Source organism: Phacochoerus africanus, chromosome X (genome assembly GCF_016906955.1).
Source record: "Phacochoerus africanus isolate WHEZ1 chromosome X, ROS_Pafr_v1, whole genome shotgun sequence".
In the NCBI taxonomy this organism is placed as follows: Eukaryota; Metazoa; Chordata; class Mammalia; order Artiodactyla; family Suidae; genus Phacochoerus; species Phacochoerus africanus.
Genome location: NC_062560.1, coordinates 59495569 through 59518355, shown reverse-complemented (window position 1 = coordinate 59518355; position 22787 = coordinate 59495569). Strand labels below are relative to the sequence as shown.

General features: G+C 50.6%; 1 long non-coding RNA gene across 1 annotated transcript; it reads left to right on the top strand.

Moving 5' to 3' along the window:
* The first annotated feature begins 250 nt into the window (after window positions 1–250).
* LOC125118561 (uncharacterized) lies at window positions 251–22740 on the top strand. Its single transcript, XR_007132851.1, has 3 exons — window positions 251–372; window positions 9539–9639; window positions 22330–22740. It is a non-coding gene; the product is annotated as an uncharacterized LOC125118561 (long non-coding RNA).
* The last annotated feature ends 47 nt before the right edge of the window (window positions 22741–22787 follow it).

Here is a 22787-nt window from a genome sequence, read left to right as displayed (position 1 = left end):
CTCTAGGGGCCCAGAAGAGGGCCACTTATCTTAGTCTCAGAGGAGGAGGTGGCTTCGCAAGGATGGTAATGCGTGAGCTGGTCTTTGAAGGGGGAATAATAGCTAATAACAGCTAACACTTATGCAGCACTTAATATGTGCCAGGCACTGTTCTAAGTGCTTTACAAGCATGATCTAATTTACTTCCTTATGAGATGAATACAAGCTTCTGAGCGAAAAACCTTTGTTATCCCCATTTTACAGATAGGGAAACCAAGGCACAGAGAAGGTGTGTGACTTGCCCGCTTAATCACCCCACCAAACTGCCCCTGTGACGAAGTTTGTCACTTGAAGAGGAGGCTGAGAGAAGTGAGCACAACATGAAAGAGCATGGTACGTGCTGGGCCTCAGAGGTGAGGTGGGTGAGCAGGGCCATATCCCACAGGGCCTTGTGTGCCAGGCTCAGGAAGTTAAGACTCGACTCTGGAGACAATGGGGGAATCACTGGCAGATTTTAATTGGGGAATTACATGCTCAGACTTGTCTGCAGAGAAGGGCTCTCTGGCTGCAGGGTAGAGGCTGGTCAGAGGAGGACGCACTCTGGTGGCAGAGAAATGATAAAGGCCTGAATTAGGGCAGTGTTTGTAGGGATGGAATGCTTGGGATGAATTCCAGAGCTATTAAGGAGGTAAAATTGGCAGGTCATGGTAATTAATTAGATGTGAGGGGTTAGGGAGAGGGAGGAGAGAAGGTTTCGAGCTTGAGAGCGTGCCTGAGTGTATTGATAAATGAAACTGGCAGAAGTGTGGCCTGGGAGTATGATAAGGTCTATTTGGGGCTAGTGGGTTTGCAGTGTCTTCAGAGATGACCACCGGGTAAATGTTGGTATAGGCTACAGCTCGGAGGAGTGGTCCAGGCTGAGGTGACATTTGGAATTCACTGGCCCAGGAGGAGATGGTGGAAGCCACAGGAGGGGCTGAGCACCTGGGGAGCATCTGTGGGGAGGGGAGGCTTGCAAGCAGCACTTTGGGGAACCCAGCATATAAGGGGGGTGCTGAAGGAGAGGGGCCTGTGAAAGGGCCTGAGAAAAAATGGTCAGAGAAGTAGGAGAACCAGGGAAGCCACATCTAAGTAGAGAGGCTCGAATTAGGAGTAGAGCTTTTCCTGGAGCAGGAGAGGGGGTCACAAATATCAAATGTGGCTGAGAGGTCCCCTGGGAGGGGGTTAAGGATAGAAAAGCATCCAGTGATTTTTTTTTCTTTTTTGGCTACCACGAGGCATATGGAAATTCCCGGCCAGGAATCAGATCCCACTGTAGCTGTGGCAATGCTGGATCCTTAACTCACTGTGCCGGGCCGGGGATTGAACCTGCGTCACAGAGCTTCCAAGACGCCACCGATCCTACTGCATCACAGTGGGAACTCTGAGAAAAGCATCCACTGACTTCTGTCATTAGATCTCTGGGGTTGGGGTGAGAGTTGAAGTAGGGATGGGAGCCCACCAGCCTGGGTCTGAGATGGCCAGGGCAGGTAGGGAAGTGGGAACAGGAGATCAAGGACCCTGGGAAAAGGAGCTCAAGGGAGATGTAGTGTCAAGGGGGAGTCAAGAGCACATGATGCGAATGTTAGTCCCTACCCTGCCGGATTCTTTGCTCCCTGTCCACCCTCCCCCCTCCCCCTGCTGACTTGGGTCTGTGCCCTGGGCGTGCTGGGGTTTGTCAGGGCCTTTCAACGTGCCGGCCCTCCATCTCTCCTCAGGCTCCCTTGAGTCTCAAGTCTCACAGCAGAAACCTCCCTTTGCTTGGCTCTGGAATCAGCCCCTGGGAGAGCAGATGAGACAGCAATTAGACCAGTTGCAACGGCCATCCGCTCACATCTCTGTGCCAGGGCAGGCCTGTTGGCACCCTGCCAAACTCTTCAGGGCCAGTCCCACTGCCTGGTATCCCTCCCATGTGGCCCCCATGGCCACCCTCTACGGAGGAGCCAACCTCTCTGGCCTCTGCCCGAGCTGGGTGTCTGTGCATTCAGGAACGAGGGGCAACCCTACCAGTCCCAGGACTGGGTCAGTGCCCATCAGTTAAAGGGCAGGGAAGGGGGAGTGAGAGGAAGAACGTGGTAGCAGGGCTCTCTTCCATGCTCCTGCCCTTCGCTTCTCCTGTGACTCTAGATGCGCCCCCTTACCAGACTCCTGTGTCTCCCCCGACTCCAGCTACTACAAAAGGACTTGCTTTTGTCTGTGGAGTTGGCCTTCGGGGGCCTGCAACATCTGCCTGCTGTGCTCCATTGCTACGGGGACCTGATTTTTCCGGAGGCGTTTCAGCCTTGATAGGAAGACTTGGGAGGCATCCATTTCCCATCAGTAGCCCCAGCTGTAGCACACTTCTCTCTTCCTAATTCCACTTGCCCTGGATAGCAGCCCCCTGCCTTCGACTTCGCCCTTTCAAAGCTGATGTATTGTGGAACTGTTCCTCGATCTCAACATTTTGGGGGAGAATGAAGGCTATGAATACCTCAGTCCACTCTGCATTGGAAAGACTCTTCCCCTTTCCCTCCCTCCCTTCCTTAAGCATCTCAGTGTCTGGCTCTGTGTTGGGTCGTGGAGAAAGAGAAATGCTCCAGAGATCACCTCTACCCTATGGAGCTCACCATCTGGTGAGAGACACACACATGTCCCTTGATCATCCAATGTCTTATTTTGATGTCATGCTGGTAGTCCAGGGAGGGAGAGCAAGGGAGGCAGTGATGGAGATCTAACTCAGTGCATGGGAGACTTGCAAGGTCGGTAGGTATGTGGGAGGCAGACAAGGAGGCAGAGGAAGCAGTGTGGGAAGAAACCTGGACGCACACAATGTTCTGGTGGTTCTGGGGGCTGTGGCTTGGGTTCTAAGCACCTCTCATGGTCCTGATGAGACACTGAGCAATAGAAAGGATGTCCTTCCTCAAGGGTTGTCCCTTGTGAGGTGGTGGGCAAGAAGCAGGGAAAAGCTGCACGAGGCACAGCTTAAGGACTGCAGACACCATGTTGGTAGTGGGCGCCAAGGGCCGCTGGGCCTGGCAGAGACAGAATGTGTGTGGTTGGCTGGGGCCAGGCCATGGCTGTTGAGTCAATGTGTACCAGAAGCTTGAAATCCTCAATCTTCTCATCTCTAAAATGGGGATAATAGCACATACTTCATAGGCTTGATGTGTGGGAGAAATGACATAATGCCTACAAAAGGGCATTGGAAATATGAAGCTCTGTGTCCATGGGAAAGATTATTGCTATTGGAGCTCCTCTTTCTAGCCCCCAGGCTCAAAGCTCCCACCCTCAGGAAACCTTCTCTGGTCCTTGCTAGCTGGGAGTCATAGCCCCTCTTCTGACCAGTCCTGGCATAGAATATGGGAGTGCCCGAAGGCAGGGCTATTCTGATTTCTCTCTGCCCGTGCAGGGTTTAGCCCTGGGTGGGATCCCCACAGATCAAGACCCACATGCACGCATGTTCTGCCAGGTACACACTTGGCTAAACCTATGATTGCATGCCAGAGTCCAGGGGCCCACACTTGGAGATGCCCTTAGGGTGCAGGTATTCTCAGGTACACCCCATGAATGTCCATGCCTACCTCTGCACCTCTTCTGCACGCGGCTGCCGCTATATGCACGTGTACTCCCCTTCCACTCTCCCCTCATTAGTCTGCTGGACTCAGTACCACTCACTACAGTTTATAGATGAAGAAAGCAAGGCTCAGGGAGGTGTCCTGCAGCCAGAAAACCTCACACGGAAGCTCTGGCAGGCACATGATTTCCCAGGCCATGTCCTCTGCCCTGTTTGTGCACATGTCCTCCTGCATGTGTCCCCCTACCTCAGGCTGACCATATTTCTGCTCCACATTGGACACTAGGGCCCATCGGCTTAACCTTGGGAAGGGCTCACAGAACTGGTCACTTGCTGGGAGGGCAGTGCTGTTAGTGGGAATGGGGAAGGTGGGGGTGGGGTGCATGTGGAGAGGGGGTTGGGGGGTGTTGGAGTTGAGGAGGGAGGGGAAAACCTGATCAAAACCATGTCACAATGGAGGGAGGGGGGAGAGAGAGAGAGAGAGAGAGAGAGAGAGAGAGAGAGAGAGAGAGAGAGAGAGAGAGAGAGGTTTTCATTCACAAAGAAATCATTATGGTTAATTTAATTCATTGTAGCGTTTAATACAGAAAAGCTTTTCTACAGAGACTGGGCATCAGGCCAACATTTATGTATAAATGGGTTTTATTTTAAAAGCGAATGCAGTGAGGGGATAGACTGGGGTTAGCCCTCTCACTCCCTCTCTGCTTCCTCCCCTCTTTCTTTAGCTACCTTTCTGAGCCTGTGTAGATGAGAAATCGGGTCTCCCACAAAGCAGGAAGGCCCTGCTCCTCGCTCCAGTGGCTTGGAATCTCTCTTACTTTTCTTCCCCAAGGCTCTGCTTCCTTCACTTTTTCAGGACTGTAGGGAGACCCTAGGCTGGGCCCAGCTCGGAGCTGTGTTGAGAAATTCAAATCCTTGCATGTTCTCCTTCAGACAGTACTTAGCGATCATTCCACCTACCTTGGCTCTACCTAGATGAGGACTTGACACTTGGAAAAGGGGCGTGACCCGACTTCGGTCACACAACTTGGTCAGTGGCAAGGGCAAAACTTGAACCCTGGTCTCCTGTTTCCCAATTCAGTGCCCCAGGAGATGCAGTCTCCCTTCCCTGTCAGCCCTCCCATCTGTAGCCAGCATCATCTTGTGGGCCTTGCACTGCTTTCCCCTGTACCTGAGTCAGGCCCAGATTTATCATTCCAGGCAGTTCTACAAGCCTCTGAACTGATCTCCCCAACCCCCCTCCTCATCTGTCCTAGTCCTCCAGCCAGCTAATCAACTAATTCACACTGTGGTGTCAATGGCAAATAATAACTTACTGTAAAGTGCTCATGGTGCAATTTCAGGCTCTCCGGGCTTGTTGGAGGCTGGAAAAGAGCTTCGGGGCTAGGGATAGCTTTTAAGAGCCCATCACATTATATTACAAACCATTTATCCAGCACTCTGTGTTGCCACATATTCATTGAGTCTGGGATCAAAGCATACTGATGAACACACTGCCACGGCTTGAGTGGCAGTAGCTCTTAAAGGAACACGTCCGAAGAGGCTCCCAGATTTGCCTGTGCTCATTTTCTTCCCAGCCCCCTGGCTCCAGTGGCAGGGTCCCAGGCGCCGTTTCCTCTTGCTTAGCACAGTCTGGCCCTGAGGGCAGAGGAGGTGAGTGAGAACAAGGGGCCATAGCACCCACTTGAGCTCTCTAAGGAGTTGTCCTCCTTTCCCTTTGTGCCCCCAGGCGCCAGGTTCAGCTTTTAGGGCCAAGGTCCATGATTCCTTGCATGGTAGAATTACTCACACAGACTCCCATATTATAGATAGTGTAACTGAAGCCTGGAAAAGTGACGTGATGCACCCAAAACCATGACACTAGGACAGGGTGGAGCCGGAGTTGGCACTCAGATATTGTAATCCCCAAACCTCACTGCTGGCCAAAGTCCTCACCACCACCAACAAAGAGGACCAGCTCAAGGTGGCTGCTCAGCCTGCCAGTATCAGAGGATGGGGCTTCTGATTGGAACAGGAGCACAGGGCCTTGCGGATAGCCTTCTTTAGCTACCCACTGGGCTCTCCCACTTCCATGGTGAGGGAGCTGGTTTGCCCAGCAGGCTGAGCATCAGGATGAAGCACAGAATCAAAAGAGGGAGCAGAGGCCTGGGTCCAGGCTCCGGGCCCAGCCCCCAGGCCCCTAGAGAACTACTAGAGGTGCTTGAGGCTGAGTTCCTGGCCCTCCTGAAGGCTCAGCAGCCTTCCTGTGAGTCCCCAGGTCTCCCAGTGCCCCCGCTGGTATTTGGGGTTCAAACCCAATGCAGTCGAACATCTGGATCCCATTAGCTCGCTGCGTTCCTTCTTGGCTGGGAAGAATGCCTGCGATGCCCGAGAAGCTGCCGGACTGTGGACTTGCTGCTCAGACTGGGCTATCAAAGTGGAGTGGTGGGGAGCCGGCCCCCGGGGAGGGGCTTCCAGGGCCCTCCATCAGCACCCCGCCGCCGCCGCCGCCGCCGCCGCCGCCGCCGCCACTGCCGGTAGCTCCGGGTGGAGCAGCGCCCTTTCAGCAGGCGCTCGCTGCTGAGGCGTGAGCCAAGGATTGGGGCTGCCCAGGCAGGCCCGCTGCTTCTGATTAGCAGCTCACCCGCTGCTCCGGCCCCACCACCCTTTTCCCAGACGGGAGCCGCCCAGGTGCTCCCCCAAATCCAAGGCTGAGGCCAGGAAGGGGCCCTCTGCCTCTGGTCAGGGCTGGTGGAACCTACCTCTGCAGCCCTCCCCTCGCTTTGAAAAAGCAGGCATGTGGTTTCTCCTTTCCGAATATTCCTTCGTGTCCCCTCTCTGAAGAACTCCAGCCACAACCGAACCCGAGTTAGAGGCAGCTACCAAAAATAATACCACAGAGTTCCCTTGTGGCTCAGTGAGTTAAGGATCCAGGGCTGTCACTGCAGCGGCCTTGGTCGCTGCTGTGGCTCAGGTTCGATCCCTGACTTGGGAACTTGCACATTGCTGTGGGAGCTGCCAGAAGCAAAATAAAATAAAAATAAACATAATACTATAGTATTATAGTATATAGCACAGTGGTTTACAGTGAAGGTTCTGGAACCAGGCTGCCTGATTTAACTCTTGTCTCTGCTCCATCTTAGCCCTGTGATTTGGGGCAAGTTACTTAGCCTCTCTGTGCCTTATGTCTCCCTCAAACCCTCTGTCAAGTTGTGAGAACAATAGGTCCCCAGGTCATAGTGTTGCTGTGCAGCTTCAGTGAATTAATGCTCATAAAGGGCTTAGAATGGTGCCTGGCACATAGTGAGCACCCAGTAAATTACTATTGTTACACAGTTTATTTGCATCCATTGACTCATTGGAGCCTCTATCAACCCTGTGACCTGGGGGTTGCAATGGAAAGCTAGGGAGGGGAGGGCCTTACCCCAAGTCACAGCCAATAGTGGCAGGGTTGGGACTCAAGTCTCTTCTATTCCTGGCCACCTGCCAGGCCACCAGGTACCTCCCTGCATTGCCCATGGCAGCTCAGTCAAGCAACAGTGGAAAGGAAGTTTAATCCAGTTTGAAATTCTCAGGTTTGCCACATGATTTGATGGGCCAACAGGAACAGGTCAAGAATTTCTAAGCCTTGAGTCTAGAGAATGGCTAATTCCTCAGGCCATGGCCTCAGAGAGATAGTGTAGGTCTCAAAGCCAATGGCCTAGACCTGTCTGGGGCCCTCAAAAGGGCCACTCAGTGTCCCCCAAGACTTATCTCCCTAAGGGGGCAATTCAGGTAGCAAGAGTGAGAAGCCAAGTCTGTGATGAAGCCAAGTACTGGGAAAGGACTTGTGTCCTGATGGCTGTGGCCTGGCAGTCAGGGGTGGGGGGACACGGGGGAGATAGGCATGCCACTTTGGATAATCTGCTCAGAGGAGGGGGAGGGTAACAAGAGAACCTAGGAGCCCACATTCTAGCCAAAAGGATACCCGCCCCGGCCTTGTGCCTTGAGCAGGCTGGGGTGGTGTCTGCAGCCATATTCCATTCCCCTTGCTTTCTAGGCAGCCCATGACCTGCCTCAGTGCTGCCTGATGGAGTAGGATGTCAGGGTAGAAATAGGAATTGGAGGAGTCCTTGGCTTTCTCCCTTCCCCACAGTCCCAGGCTGAGGCTACTTCCTAGGCCTGCCCATAGCCAAGGGATCCTGGCCAGCCCTGCAGGGAGCTGGCAGGATAGCCTCCAGGGAATGTGACCACAGTTCACCCTGCCTCTGCCCACAAGGCCGGCTGGCACCAAAGGCCTTCAGCACCCTTTCTAAATTGAGCTCAGAGATTTGCTGAGGATTGAGTTCTGGAGGCAGGAGAGGGAAAGGAGGGAGAGGGGAGCGCCAGAGGATGCTGCTGATGCAGAGCTCTCAAGGCAGATCTCTAGGGGCTACTCAAACAGCTGATGCTGCTCCCCCTCCCCCAACCAGGGGGTGGGAAGGGATGAAAGCAGAGCCTGAATCCTTGGTTCAAGTCCACATGCAGCCAGTTGGTGAATGATGCCACTGGTTGAGTCACTTCCTGCCTCTGAGCTTGCAGGTCGTCGTCGTCGTCTGTATACAGAAGTGATACTGTCTCTGTCTCAGGGCTGCAGTGAGCATGGAACAGATGACATGTGGAAAGAGAGGTGCTCCAAATGGACTCCCCACATTACCCATGCCCTCAACACACACAGCTTTGTTCTGTGTCCTGGCTTCCTTGTCATGGTCATTTGTCATTTGAGACTCCCCCCACCCCACCTAATGGCATCCTGATTTTGAGAAACTCCTTCTCTCCATTTTCTGTGGTCACAGTGGGGGGTGGGGTGGAATTGAAAGCAACTGCTTCAACTCTGGAGGTCAAAGGGGCTAGTGCGTGACTGGGGCTCCCTCTTGGAGCAGGTGCCACAGCATGGGGGTGGGGGGGGGTATATCGGCCATGTTGGCTGCGTGGTGGCAAAGGTATCCTAGCCAGGCTCTGCCACACTATGTTCCCTGTTCTTTCTCAGGTCTGCTTCTGAGCTCCTATGAGTTCTGAGTGTGCCCCTCCAGGAATCTTGGCACAAATTTCCTTTCCACTCAAGGTGACCCATTTTGGTGTCTCTGTGCCCTCTGAACCCTCACTCCTTCACCCTCCACCAGACTGTGGGGGCCAACAACCTGCCTCTGGCCCCCCAGGTCCCTTCTCAGGGCCTGACACACACCCCCTTGCAGACTCCTCACCCCTGACTGGGGAAGGAAGCTGTGCTTTGTTGGAGGCTGGGTAGATGCTGTATGCTCCGCGGAGATCCTGCTTGACAGGCGCCAGAGGAAGCCATCTGTGGTGGAGGCAGGGGTTGGGATGGATAACTTGCAGAGGTGCTGAGCAGCCTCTGCTTGGGAGACCTTAGCCACACGTGTTTGGTCCTAGTCAAGGGCTGGCCCAGAGCAGGTGCGAACTTTCTTCTTGTTCTTGCCTTGTAGTTCCGCTACTGTTGGACTAAGAAGACAAAGGTCAGTGAAGAAGCATCAGGCCTCCACCTGCAGGCCAGGCCTAGTGGAGCAGTGCCGGGGTCCGGTCGGCATAAGGGTGGTGGGGAGAAGCCAGCCCTTTATTTTGGGCCATCTGCACATGGATATAAGTATACACTGAAGCATAGAACTGGTTTCATTTTTCACAAAGGGGGTCTTACTCTCCATGCATGCATGTTTTACAACTTACTTTTTAACCTTAACAGTAGGTGTGGGGCATCTTTCCATTCTGAGTGTGTTGATCTATCTTATTTTGAACAGCTGCAGCAGATCCCATAGTATGGAATCTTTTCTTAAACCAGCCCCCTAGTGATGGCCATCTAGGTTGTGTACAATTTGCCCCTCTCAATATGCATTACAATTTTGTGGCTATCATTGTGCCTATGTGAGGACTTCTACAGGAAAATAACCTCAAAGAATAAGAGTTGGCTTAAATAGTTATGTTTTTATCTTCTTACAACTCTGTCCCCGCAACTAGACTGGAAGCTCCTGGTGGACAGGCTCAGGGTCCTGGAGCATTGGAAGAGAGAGAAGGAGATGAAGAAGCAATCAAGGAGGTGATGATGGAAACCTTCTGAGGTAAGAGGTTGTCTATCTTCTATCTGGTTCTTCTGGTGAAAAACATCTCCAACACCAGTTCTGGCCCTTTGAGGACACAGGACATGGAATCAAGAGCCATCTTTCTGGACCTTTGGATCCAGCCCACATATAGGCACACTGCAGAGGCATCCTGGCTTGGGTGAGGCGAGGCAGGAGCCAGCAGCCTCCCTCCCCACATCGAGCTCACAGGCAGGATGTTTGGGTAGTGCTTCCATCCTCCCCTCTGTGTAGCCCCTGGGACCTGCACTGTCTCCAGCCTGGGGTCCCTCCTCTCCCTCCCCTATTTGCCCACCAGAGACAAAGGTCTCCCCCTTCCTCTGCCAGGGCTACACACTTCCAGAGAGCACGTCCACGCATGGTAGGGCAAAGAGACCAGAGAGCTTACAAAGTGCAGAGCCCACTGGTAGCACCTGGAAGAGTGTGGGTGGAGTGCAGGCCAGAAGCTGGGTATTTTTCCTTAATAACAACCTGGCACCCCAATTCATTAGCAGCTCTGCCTGCCTGGAAGCTTGCTTTACACTCTGTTGCCCCCACCCCCATTTCAGAGGAGCCTTCATCTTCAAAGCTTTGAGGGAAACAATTAACCCTTATAGCCCTCCTGCCTGCCCCAAAAGCTGCTGATTCCCTCATCTCCATGGGGCGGGGAAAGGGGAGGCCAGTGAAACTGAAGCCTAGAGAATGGGTGTGGAGCTGGGACCCAAGTGATCCCAGCATTCCAGACAAGGAAGCTGCCTTCCCTTCCAATCCTCCCTGGGTACACCCTTCAAATGGCTGGTGGGAGCTTCAGAGGCCAAGCCATACAGCCAAGGGGCTAAAGGTTGAAGAGCTTATCATACAACACAGTTTATTTAAGCTCAGTCCTGTCATCTCCCTATGCCTCAGTTTCCCCATCTTTAAAACAAGAGGGATTAGGAGTTCCTGTTGTGGAGCCGCGGAAATGAATCCAACTAGAAACCATGAGGTTGCCGGTTCGATCCCTGGCCTCACTCAGTGGGTTAAGGATCTGATGTTGCCATGAGCTGTGGTGCAGGTTGCAGACGCGGCTCGGATCCTAAGTTGCTGTGGCTGTAGTATAGGCTGGCAGCTGTAGCTCTGATTTGACCCCTAGCCTGGGAACCTCTATATGCCGCAGGTGTGGTCCTAAAAAAGCAAAAACAAAAACACAAGAGGCATTAACAGCACCTAGTTGTCAGGACCATGGGGATGATCTAATGGGACATGGCAAGAATGAATGCTCTGGGAACTGTGTCCAAATAAAGATTGGAAGAAATCAGGAGTAGCCGGAAGCTGCCTCATGGTTGGAAAGGGCTGGCTGAGTGGAAGAGGGGCCCTTAAGGGGGAATGGGTGAGGAGGTGGGCCTCTTGTGCTCTGTGAGCAGGAGCTGTAGCCTGGCACTGGGCAGAGGGAGAAAGTTGCTGGCAGGGAGGAGGAGGCAGGAGACTTGTTCCCTAGCATCTTCCTCTTTCCTTATCCTCACTCTTGTTTTTTTAAGTTTTATTGAAGTATAGTTAATTTACAAGGCTGTGATAATTTCTACTTTACGACAAAATGACCCAGTCATACATATACACATATCCATTAATTCTGATTCTTTTCCCACATAGATGATCACAGAATACTGGGTAGAGTTCTCTGTGCTATACAGCAGGTCCCCATTGCCCAGTCATTCCGCATCCTTTGTCTACACATGACAATCCCAAACCCTCAGTTCACCCCTCACACCCCGACTTATCCCCTTTGGTAACCACGTTTTTCACAGTCCGTGAGTCTATTTCTATTTTGCAAATAAGTTCATTTGTATTCTTTTTTTTAAGATTCCACATATAGGTCATATTATATGATGTTTGTCTTTCTAACTTACTTTACTTAGTATGAGAAGCTCTAGTTACATCCATTATTGCAATGGCAAGATTGCATTAATCTTTTTTATGGCTGAGTAATATTCCATTGTATATATGTACCACATCATCTTTATCCACTCCTCTGTTGATAAACATTTAGGTTGCTTCCATGTCTTGGCTATTGTAAATAGTGCTGCAGTGAGCATTGGAGTGCATATGTCTTTTTGAATTATGGTTTTCTCTGGATAGATGCCCAGGAGTGGGATTGCTGGATTGCATGGTAGTTCTATTTTTACTTTTTTTCCTCCTTCAAGTTTTACACACACACACACCCACACCCACACACACACTCATCTCTGCATTCATATGCATATGTGTACATGAACACACACACCAAGGTACTCACATGAGAAGGAGAATCTGGGGGACATCTTGTACCCTTCTATATGGTTATGCATGCAGCATCGAGTCGCACAGAGATGCCCCCTGCCCCTGGCACGTGGGGGAATTAGCGTGTGTGTCTCCCTGGTGCCATTGGGGGGGAGGAGTTTAATCTCCACACACAAGTGTGAGGTCAGCCTCACATTTTACACATAAGGATACTGAGGCTTCGAGTGGGGAAGCGACTTGCTCAAGGTCATGCAGCAGAGCCAAGATGAAGAGGTAAGACTCTAACTAAAGCCAGTGTCCCTTATCCTCCTCTTACAGCATGCCACCTTTTCTCTAGGAACTTCCAGAAGGCTCCCTGTGTGTAAGCTGAGTGGGACCGGCACTTCTTTGGGGGAGGTTTAAGAGAAGCTGGCAGCAGCCTGACTTGAAGAGTGGCTTGGCTCTCAGATACCTGCACCCTTGTGCCCCTTCCATTCGAGGAGCTGAGAGGCAGTGGCTGCTTGTCCTACATATCAGGAGAGATAGAGGGTGGCTGGGGAGGAGGAGGCCTGGAGAGGGAAAGTTCTGGCCTTTGGGAGCAGAGCCCAGGATAAGACCAGAACTGAGCCAAGCCCTGTGGGGGTGCATTGGGGGAGACTAAGTTAGGGCCTGCTGCTGTTCTTGCCTCCTCTTCAGGTGTGGGTGTTAGGGTCAGGAAGGAGCACTTGGAGCGCCATTGAGAAACTGAGTACCCACTGAAGCCAAGCCAGGGACTGGGCCACTGTGGTGAGGCTCTTTGGGCCGAGGAGGGGGCAGCCTGGCGCCTGGTAGGAGGGGTGGCCAGGTGAGCCGCCCTCACCCCGGAGGAGGAGGGGACTGGAAGTCCAGAGCAGGAGGCTTGTTCCTCTGGAAGGGAAACCTTCAAACGCTAATTGGTAGTTGCAAGTAATTAAAGTAATTTACTCAGATTATAAAGAAATTTCCTAAGAGTGATTAAGCAACTCTGGCTGTGTATGGTTGTTGGTAATGACTTCCCCAGGGGGATTAGTGCACTTGGCAGGGTGTAATAGGGATGCTCACACCCGATGGGTCCTGATTCCTCGGCATGGTGGGGGTGGGGCATAAAAGCTGAGAGCTGCTGGGGACCCCTGAGCATTACTGGTGGAGATTGACATCAGGCCTGAGTGTGCATGGAAATCCATGTGTACCAGGTGCCCAGAGCCACAGACTCGTGTGCAGATATACTCACTTGTGTGCACAGCAAATAGCTGTCCTCACACAAAGCCCCAGACCTGGACACGTGTGTAGACTTTCCCTCAGTGGCACAAAGAGACCCTGTAGGCACAGTGACATGTATTAACGCATGGTATTCTGCCCACCTGGTCAGCCACACCAATCACAGGGTCAGCAGCCACAAATACTGGCATAGGGGCCACACCCACACCCAGATATGGCAGAGCTTGCCAAACATGTTTACAACTGGGTATATACATGGTTGCGGGTGCATAAGGGAAACATAAATTTATGCAAAGAAATACAAATCCACAGATGCAGTGACACGTGTGGACAGACACATGTATACACTCACACACAGTTCCAGACATGTATCTCGACCCACTAAGACTAATGGAACCCCAAATGCATAGACTCAGACACTCGTACAGAGCCTCACGCACAACAGAGAATTGACCTAGACACCCTGCTATTTATCTCTCTCTCTCACACACACACACATACACATGCACGCACACATACTGTCAGTTCTTCCATGTGTTGAGAGCTACTGCCCAACTCCTCAGGGTACTCAGAGGTGGCTGAGTCAGGACCCAGGTGTTCTCAGGAGCACTGCTCTGTGGATCCCTCACCCAGTCACTCCTCCCCAGGTCACGCCAGGTGAATGGGAGGTGGGTCACAGGTAGAGGGGGAAAAGAGCAAGGGCTGGAGTTGGGGCATGGCTGAAATGCGCTCTGAGGAGTCTTTTGTGGCAGTGGGATGGAGGTCACAGGGCACAGGCTCCGGGGCCCAGAGCATTGCTTTCTAGCTATGTAACCTATTCACATGTGAGCCCCTTCTGACACTTGGTTTCCTCATCTGCAAAATGAGGATAACAATGCTGCAGGTTTGTCTTAAGGATGAAATAAAAGATCACATGTGGGAGAATTTTGCACACAGTAGGCTAACAACAGGTGAAAACTTCCTTCCTTTGAGATACCAGGGACTGCCTGAGGCTCCCTTTAGTTAAGGGAAAAACTCCTCTGAAACCCTCCTTCAGAAAGCAGGCAGGTTTTGACTGGGCCTCACTCTCTGAGGCTCTCCTGGGTCCAGACCATTGGGCCTTCAGAGTTAAAAAATCTGATTAAAGGCAGAGAGCAGCCAGAGCCCTTCAAGCCCTCAGGAGCCCTAGCCTCCAGTCTTGGCATAGACTCTTGCTCACTGTATGTCCTTGGAGAGCTCCCTTCCCTTATCTAGGCCTCAGTTTCCTTCCCTGAGAGGGTAGGGATGGGGTGGGGTGGGGGTGGGGGGAAGGATGACCTTGATGATGTCCTGTCAGATTTCTCCCAGGTCTGCCATTCCAGGGTTCATATAAATGACCCACTTGAGCGTGGGTGAATGTGAATGATGGAATTGTGATGCCTAGTGTTTTGCCCTAAGAGGGTCTCTGCTACCCCCCCAGTGAGGGATGGGGGTGGGAGCCAAGCATGAGAGACCTTTGCTGGGGAATACAGGAGCCCCAAGCTCAGGCATAAAAGAGGGAGGGAATGAAGTTACAAGCAATGTCCATGGAGCCATGCAAGAAAAGGAGTCTGGGAAAGTTTGCCTGTGAGAATGGCTGCCCCCTCTCCATTTCCATTTCAATGAATGCCAAGGGCAACTGGAACTCTACTCTCTTGACTCTTTGAGGCTTCCCCACACTGTTATTCTGGTAACCATCCCCTTCCCCCACCCCTGCCACAACTTGTTTCTCTGTCCAGAGTAGCTGGAAAGTCCTTAAAGCACAAAAGGGCCCATGGATTTGTTGCAGAGACAGCAGGAAGGAGAGCTGTTTTCCCTGGTGGGCAGAGGTAGAGCAGGTGGGGTGGCTGAGATGTAGAAAGAGCTTAGTCCACTGCTTGTGGCTTGTGGGAGAAAGCGGAGGCTGTCTTGAGGGAGAGGTAGTGGGCTGCTAGTTGCGAGACCCCAGGTCCTGTGGCTTTCCAGCTCCTCCCACCCCTCACCACCTTCAAAGGCCCCAGGTCTCCTCACTGTATTATCCCTCATTTGGCCAGGTAGATTCCAACACCTAATGAGTACCCAGGAGCATGGTACCATTTCCAGGCAGTAGCACACACATTCTCTTGTTGCAGCCTCTCAGTAGCTGTGACAGTAGGAACCAGCCATCACATCTCAGAATATATTACCTTGGCATTGGCAGAAAGCCCCGGACGCCCTGGTAGAGTTTTACCTTAAATGGGGCCAGGCCCATTCTCACTGACTGTGGACCTTGGGGTGCTGACACTTGCTCTCCTCAGAGCCAGCAAGGGCTGGAGTGCAGAGGCTGCCCCCCCGCCATCTCTGGCACCCAGCCTGGAGCATCAAGGTCCAATGGTACTTGGGTCCCGAGGAGCTTCACACATGAAACCTGGCCTGAGGTACCTACCACCTTTCTCCTGGCAAGTGCCAGTGAATGGGTGCCACACCCTTCCCCTCTTTCCTCCCTACCAGCAGCAGTGGCCCAACTTGTCACTGCTTTCTTTGGACACCAAAGTCTGGGGAGCGGTGTAAAGAGCACTGACTTTGGAGCCAGACCTAGTCTCAGATCTCAGCCCCATGGTTTGTAGTCTGTGTTTGACTTTGGACAAGTCATTTCACCTTTCCAAATGAGCCTCGGTTCCTCATAAGTAGAATAGACATGGTAGCCCCTTTGCCCTGAAAACTTACCTTGAGGATAAGTGAGATGAATAAATTCAAGATCACCTGACACAGTTGGCCATCAATGAGGAATAATTCCCCCTGTGGCCACTCACAGTCTCTTAGAAAAATGTTCCTGGTCCAAGGAGTCCCAATCTCCATCTCAAGACTTCACGTGGCCCTCTTACTTCCAGCTTCCTGTCCATGTCTTGCCTATTATTGATTATCCTGTGGCTTCTTGTTCCATGAGCCTCTTAAGGAGAGGCACCCTTCAGCCAGATGGAGCTGGAGGAGAATATGATCCACCCTGGGAGATTTTAGAGAGGATGCTGGTGGACCTCTAGGTCAGAAACCTCAGTCTCTTCAACTTTATTTCTAGTCCACTCCTTCTTATCTTGCTGTCAGGGAGAGGGGGAACAGCTGGTTCCCATCCTGCAAATAATAAGCCTGCCATGCAAATCATTTTCCAAAATTATTAGACCACAAAGGTTCGATTCAGTTGCAATGTTTGCATTGGCCCTGCCTTCATTTCCCAGAGACTGGAAGACATTCACTTGTAGAGACAATGGCACAGAGACACACCTGAGAGAACAAGAGATCTCAGGTCAGAGGCTTGCACAGATTTTCCCAGAGAGAGAAACAACCAGGATGATGGTCTCAGTGGAGCCAGGAAGGCCCCTCAGTCCAGAGACCCAGAGCTGGAGAGGGATTTGGAATCTCCACACTTTTTGGAAGGAGCCAAAACAGCTGCCCTATCATAGAAGCAAGAACTCGACTGGACTGAAATCTTCCAGGTGCCCAGCCCTGTGCTAAGAGGAGAGAGAAGGAATGAAGGGAATGTCTTGTGCTCTTGGGGACTTTGCAGTCTAGTTTGAAGAGACAGAAAACACCCCCCCCCACACACACATAAATACACACACAGATACACACGCCAAGTTAAATAATAGAAAGTTTCCTAACAACAATGCGTGAGATGTTACCAGATAGCATATGCTTTGTGCCAGATGGAGGGGCTTGGGAATAGGTGCCAGAGGACACTAGAGCAGGAAGAAAGCACACAGTGGCCTTTCTTTGGCCAGCCCTGCCACATCTGCCCAAGGAATCAGGGAAGAGCCACTTTCCTCTCTCCTGGTCACAAAGAAATCATCAGCCTTTGGCATTCTGGGAGAGTTCCCTGTGAAAAACCTGGAGTTTTCCCAATGAATTGGGTCAAATGGTGGCAACTCATGTCTCTCAGCCACCTAGCCTCCTACTAGGGGATATTCAGGTACTTAAAGGGGGTAAGGTGATGGGGAAGGCCATGATGCCTCAGTGAGGTTCAAAGGGAGGAAAAGGAACTCCTGCTGGTCATTGAACACCCACTGTGTGCTGGACATTGTGACAGGCATAGTTTAGTGTAATTAATGTGTCTTGGGGTATTCCCCCTTGGGTCTGTTTTATATGTTACTCATTGTGCTTCCTGGATTTGAGTGATTCCTTCCCCATGTTAGATACGTTTTCAGTTGTTATCTCTTCAAATATTTTCTCTGGCCCTTTCTCTCTCTCTACTTCTTGCACCACTATTATAATATGGATGTTGGTGCATTTAACGTTGTCCCAGAGTTCTCTTAGACTGTCTCCATTTATTTTCAATCTGTTTTCTTTTTTCTGTTCTGCATCTGTGATTTCCACCAGTCTGTAATCCACCTCGCTTATTCGTTCTTCTGCCTCCTGTATTCTGCTGTTGGTTGCTTCTAATGAATTTTTTATTTCAGTTATTGTATTTTGCATCTCTGTTTGCTTAAGTTTTAAATCTTGTATTTCTTTGCTCGGTGTTTTCTGTAAATTATCAGTCTTTGCCTCTAGTTTGTTTCCAAAGTCTTGCATCATCTTCAGCATCGTAAGTCTGAAGTCTTTTTCCTGAAGGCTGAGAATCTCCAGACCACCTAACTGTTTTTCTGGGTTTTTTTCTTGTTCCCTTATCTGAATTATAGTTCTCTGCCTTTTCATTTTTATAGGTTTTTGGTGTCTCCTTTTTGCGGACAATAGAGTTGCAATCTCTATTGCTTCTGGTGTCTGCCCCCCTTGTGGCTGAAGTTGGCATGGGGGCTTGCTTCCTGATAGGAGGGATAGGTGGCTGCCCACTGGTAGGTGGGACTGATTCCTATCCCCTTGGTGGGTGAGGGATAGGTGCCTGCCCACTGGTAGGTGGGACTGATTCCTATCCCCTTGGTGGGTGGGGCTTTGTCTCTGAGTGAGATTAGAGGCAGCTGTGTGCCTGAGGGGTCTTTAGGTAGCCTGTTTACTGAGGGGTGGGGCTGTGATCCCACCTGGATTGTTGTTTGCCCTGGGGCTTCTCAGCTGACTGATGGGTGGGGCCAGTTTTCCCAAAATGGCCACTTCTAGAGGAACACAGCTGATGAATATTCCTGAGACCTTTTCCTCCATTATCCTTCCCCCACAACAAGCCAGTCACCCCCTGTTTTCCCATGAGATCCTCCGAGAACTGCAATCAGATCTGATCCAGATTCCTATGGAGCGTTTGCTTTGCCCTGGCACCCAGTGCACATGAAAGCCTGTGTGTACCTTTCAAGAATGGGGTTTCCATTTCCCCCAGTTTTGTGGAGCTCCTGAGCACAAGCTCCACTGGCCTTCAATGCCAGATGTTCTGGGAGTTCTTTCTCCCAATGCCAGATCCCTAGGCGTGGGGACCTGACATGGGGCTCAGAACTCTCACTTCTGTAGGTGAGTCTCTGATACAGTTACTTTCCAGTCTGTGGGCTTCCCATCTGATGGTATGGGGTTGCTTATATCATATAATCCCCCCCCCACTATCTTTATGTGGTCTCCTCTTTGTCTTCTGAAGTAGAATATCTTTTTGAAGGTTTCCAGTCCATTTGGTTGAAGATTGTTCAGCATTTGGTTGTAATTCTGTTGTTTTCATGAGAGAAGATGTCCAGTCCTTCTATTCCACCATCTTAATCCTGTCTCTCCGACACAATTTTCTTATTTTGGAATTCTGTGGATTAGATGTTTGACATATGTCTCACACACTGAGTATGTATCAGGGTCTGTTCTAAGCACCAGGAATCAAGCAGTCAACCAAACAAAGCATTTGTCCTCCCGGAGCTTTCATTCTAGTTGGTGGGCAGAGAGGAGACCCATGGATATTTTTTATTCCAGGTAGGAGAAACAATTTTAGAAACATCATTCTGGCCTCAGAGAGAAAGATGGATTGGAGAAGAATAAGCTGGAAGTTGAGTCCTGCATATCTTTTTTCTTTCAGTAATTCCCTTTGCTTAATTTATCAGTAATGTTGTCCACACAGCCGGGGTCTTCATCACCCCTGACTTTGTCCTGAGATGCTGTCCTGGGTTGATGCCGCCCCCCAGGCCTAGTTAAGAAATATGTCATGGAAGCCTCTGCAAATTCCAGAAGCCCATTTTCCAGATGAGGAAACTAAGGTGCAATAAAGTGGAAGGACTTGAGCAAGGGCAAAAAGTTAGCAAGCAGTTGAGCTTGGATTCCAGGTCTAGCTTCAAAAACCTTCCTTTTCTCACTCCCCCACAGAATGAGTGGGGCTGGCCCTCCCCAAGAAAACCAGCTGATCTGGGGTAGCCAAGGCTCCCAAATCACTTTCTTTCTCCCTAGGGACCTCATGTTACCATCTCAGAAGGCCTCAACTCCTGAGGATTCAGCAGTCAATGCAACTTGCGCCCTTCTAGGCTTCTATCCCAGGATGATGGGGTTTGTCTGCCTGGAGACAGAAAAGAGCCTCCATCAGTGATCCAGCCTCTTTTCTCCCAGCTTAGATGGAGCCTTAGTTGCAAGAGAGGCCGAGTCTAGTCCTGTGCTCTCCCTGACCGAGTCTTTATGAAGCCATATCTAGTGATGGGGGGATTGGATAAAAAGTGCTTGGGAGTGCCTCTTTTGCCTGAGACCAGTGTAGGTCAGAACCCACTGTCTGGCCTGTTACAGAATCCTGTGCCAAGAGGTATTCAGAGATGTCATATGTATAGTCTATCCTCCAGCCTCCTCTGACCTAACTGAACAGATATCATTATGACAAATCTCAAGAACCTGAGTGTTCAGGTCAGCTCCTGGCCAGGGGGCTGTTCTCAGGGCAGGCTCTGAGCCTGCAGAAATTGCCTTGGTTCTTAGAATTGCTGTGGGAAGCATTTTCCACATCACCAAAGATAACTGCCTAGAGCCCAAACCTCCAGTCATTACCACCACCACCACGATTTCTTCTATCTTCATTGCCACCACTGACACTTTCATCAGCATTATCACTAAGTTAATTAGATCTGACATTGCTGTCCTCACCTGCCTCAACTTTAACATTTGTGCCACAACTGTTATCACCAACAACCACCAATACTGCCAGTCATGTAATTTCCCCCTACTGCTACCTCCTCCATGATCTTCTCTGAAAATATGTTTACTTATTTAAAAGACTAATTGGCATTGCTTTTCATTCAGAGAGAACATCAGGAGCCCAACCTCTGCCCTCTAGTCAAAGACTGATGAACTAACATAGTCATGTGCCTATGGGACCCATCAAACCCAACCTGTATACCTGTCATGCTATTGACATGTTTGAGAGTGTCTGTTCAGGTCAGGGACCACAGCCCTGCCAAGGGGGAGGGAATTCTGGGCCTTGACTTGGTCAAGTGCTGTTCACCTGGTTCATCTGGGCGTGGCTGGAAGCCCTACTGATGGCTGAGGGAGGGGCTGGTGAAGAAGGGCCATGCTTAAAAGGCTATTGGCAGGGGATGGGTAGGGCCCAGAGGAACCACCTGCTAGAAGTGTAGGCTAGACCTGGGGTCTGGAGGTCCCCAAAGCCTTGAAGTTTGCTTGCTCCCACGGCTGGCTCCCATGAAGACCTGTGCCCACATGTTCATGGAGAGGAGGTGACTCATGCCAGGCTCCAGGGCAAGGCGTGAGAAGCAGCCTAGGATATGCCTACCAAAGACTCTAATAGGGTATGTGAGTATGTAAGTGTGTTTAAGAGTGTGTTAGTGTGTGTGTGTGTGTGTGTGTGTGTGTGTGTGTGTGTGTGTTGGGGTAGAGAAATATATTCCGTTTTCTTTCTGAGCAAACTCTGGGTACCAAGGGTAGGGCAGTGCTACTCTGGGCTGAAGAGGGTAAGGGGTTTCCTAGCTTATGCCCCTGGGGAAAAGTCTTGCAAGCTCAGTGCACATTAGTAGCCTTCTTTGCCCAGATAGCAGCACCAACCCCCGCTCCTTGATCTGCCTCCATCCATTTAGTTATGTCCAAGAGAGGAGCAGGCTGTGGCTATTCCTCATTTATATGAATGGAGAATGGCCTCAGAGACACTTTCGCCCTTCCAGTGACAATATGCTCCTTCTATCTCTTTCCTGGATTCCAGTTCTATCTCAGGACAGGGCTGACTGTCCTGTGATAGATAGTCTGTTTAAAATCCCTGTTTGTTTACACTCTGGTGGGATGTCTGGAATCTGCCTCAAAATAATCCTTGGATGGGAAGTGGGTGCAGATAGGGGTGGAACAAGATTGGCCATAAGTTGATAATTGTTAAAGGTGGATTGTTGGTACATACATGGGAACTCATGAAGCCATTTTGGCTACTATTACATATATGTGAAAGTTTCTATAATAAAAAGTGAAAGCAAAACTGAACAAAACAAAGCAAAAATGCAAAACCATGTATGTGTTGAGTTGAAGTCATACTTTCTAGCAGTTTCCACCCACAGATCCCAGATATGCCTACTCAGACCGTACAGACCATCCTTGTTCCCCCTGCCTCGTGTTGATCTTTAGCTATTTGCACAGAAGCATGACCTTTGGAGCCAAGCAGATTTGGGTTGTGGGCTGGCTCTGCCACTTCTAGATGTGTGACCTCCTGCAAGTTACTCCATTTCTCTGAGTCAGATGATGGTGACTCTCTTAGGGTGGTTATGGGGGTTCCACATCCACGAATCCCTCCACACAGTGTTCAGCATATTGTGAGCGCTCAATATGATTGAACCTGTGGAAGACATTGCTCTTTTAGACCAAGGTTCAGGGGCCTTGTTGCACAGGGTCAATGGCCCCAGTTTCTCTATTTCTCATGCATTACATCTCTGGCCTGGGTGACCTTCCCTTGTTGTTTATCAGCATGCCTTGGCAAATGTGGGTTGACTACAATCAGGCCCCATGTTCCAGATGGTCTGGACAGACAGAGTCCAATAGAGCTATTAGCTCCCTGCATCTGGGAACTGTATTTCTATTCATACAGCCTGAGATTTCATTAGCTTTTGTCGCCACCATGTCACACTGTTGGCTTCTGTGAAGCTTGTGGTCAACTCAAAGTCCTTGGACTTTTTCACACATGTGGCTGTTAAGCCCCGTCTCCCCAGCCTGTATTTATGTAGTTGGGCTTTTAGTCTCAACGCAAGACTTCACGTTGACCTCCATTCAATTTTATCTAGTGAGTTTTAGCCCCTGCTCCCAGTCCATTGAGATTGTTTTGTGTTGTTTTCATTTTTAAATTCAACATATTAGTTAGGCCTCACAGCTTCGGGTCTTGGGAAATCTGGTGGTGACCATGCCCTCTGCATCCTCCTCCAGGTCACTGATAACCTTGATGTGCAGGCAAGGATGGAGGCCCAAGACCCTGTGGCAGCATGCTAAATAGTTCCTTCCTGGCTGACATCAATCAAGACTCTTCAAGCTCCATTGTTCAGCTGCAAAAGCCCCTCACCGGAACTTCTCCACCCCACAATTCTCCACCTTGTTCGTAAGCACAGGGTGAGCAGCCTTGTCAGAGCTTTGTTGAACTCCAGAGACTGACACAGTCACAAAATAGAGTGAGGCCCAGTTGGCCCTGGTACTGCTTCCTCACCTCCTGGAAGGTTTCCTGACAACTAGCAACTTGACGGTTTTCTTGACAATTTTGTCAAAGTTCCAGACTGAGCTAAGTGGTTTGACATCGGCAAAGTCTACCTTTCCCCCATTGAAAATCGATGCTATACTCACAAATCTTCCAGTATCCGTGAGTTCTTTGAGTCACTGATGGTTCCCACCTC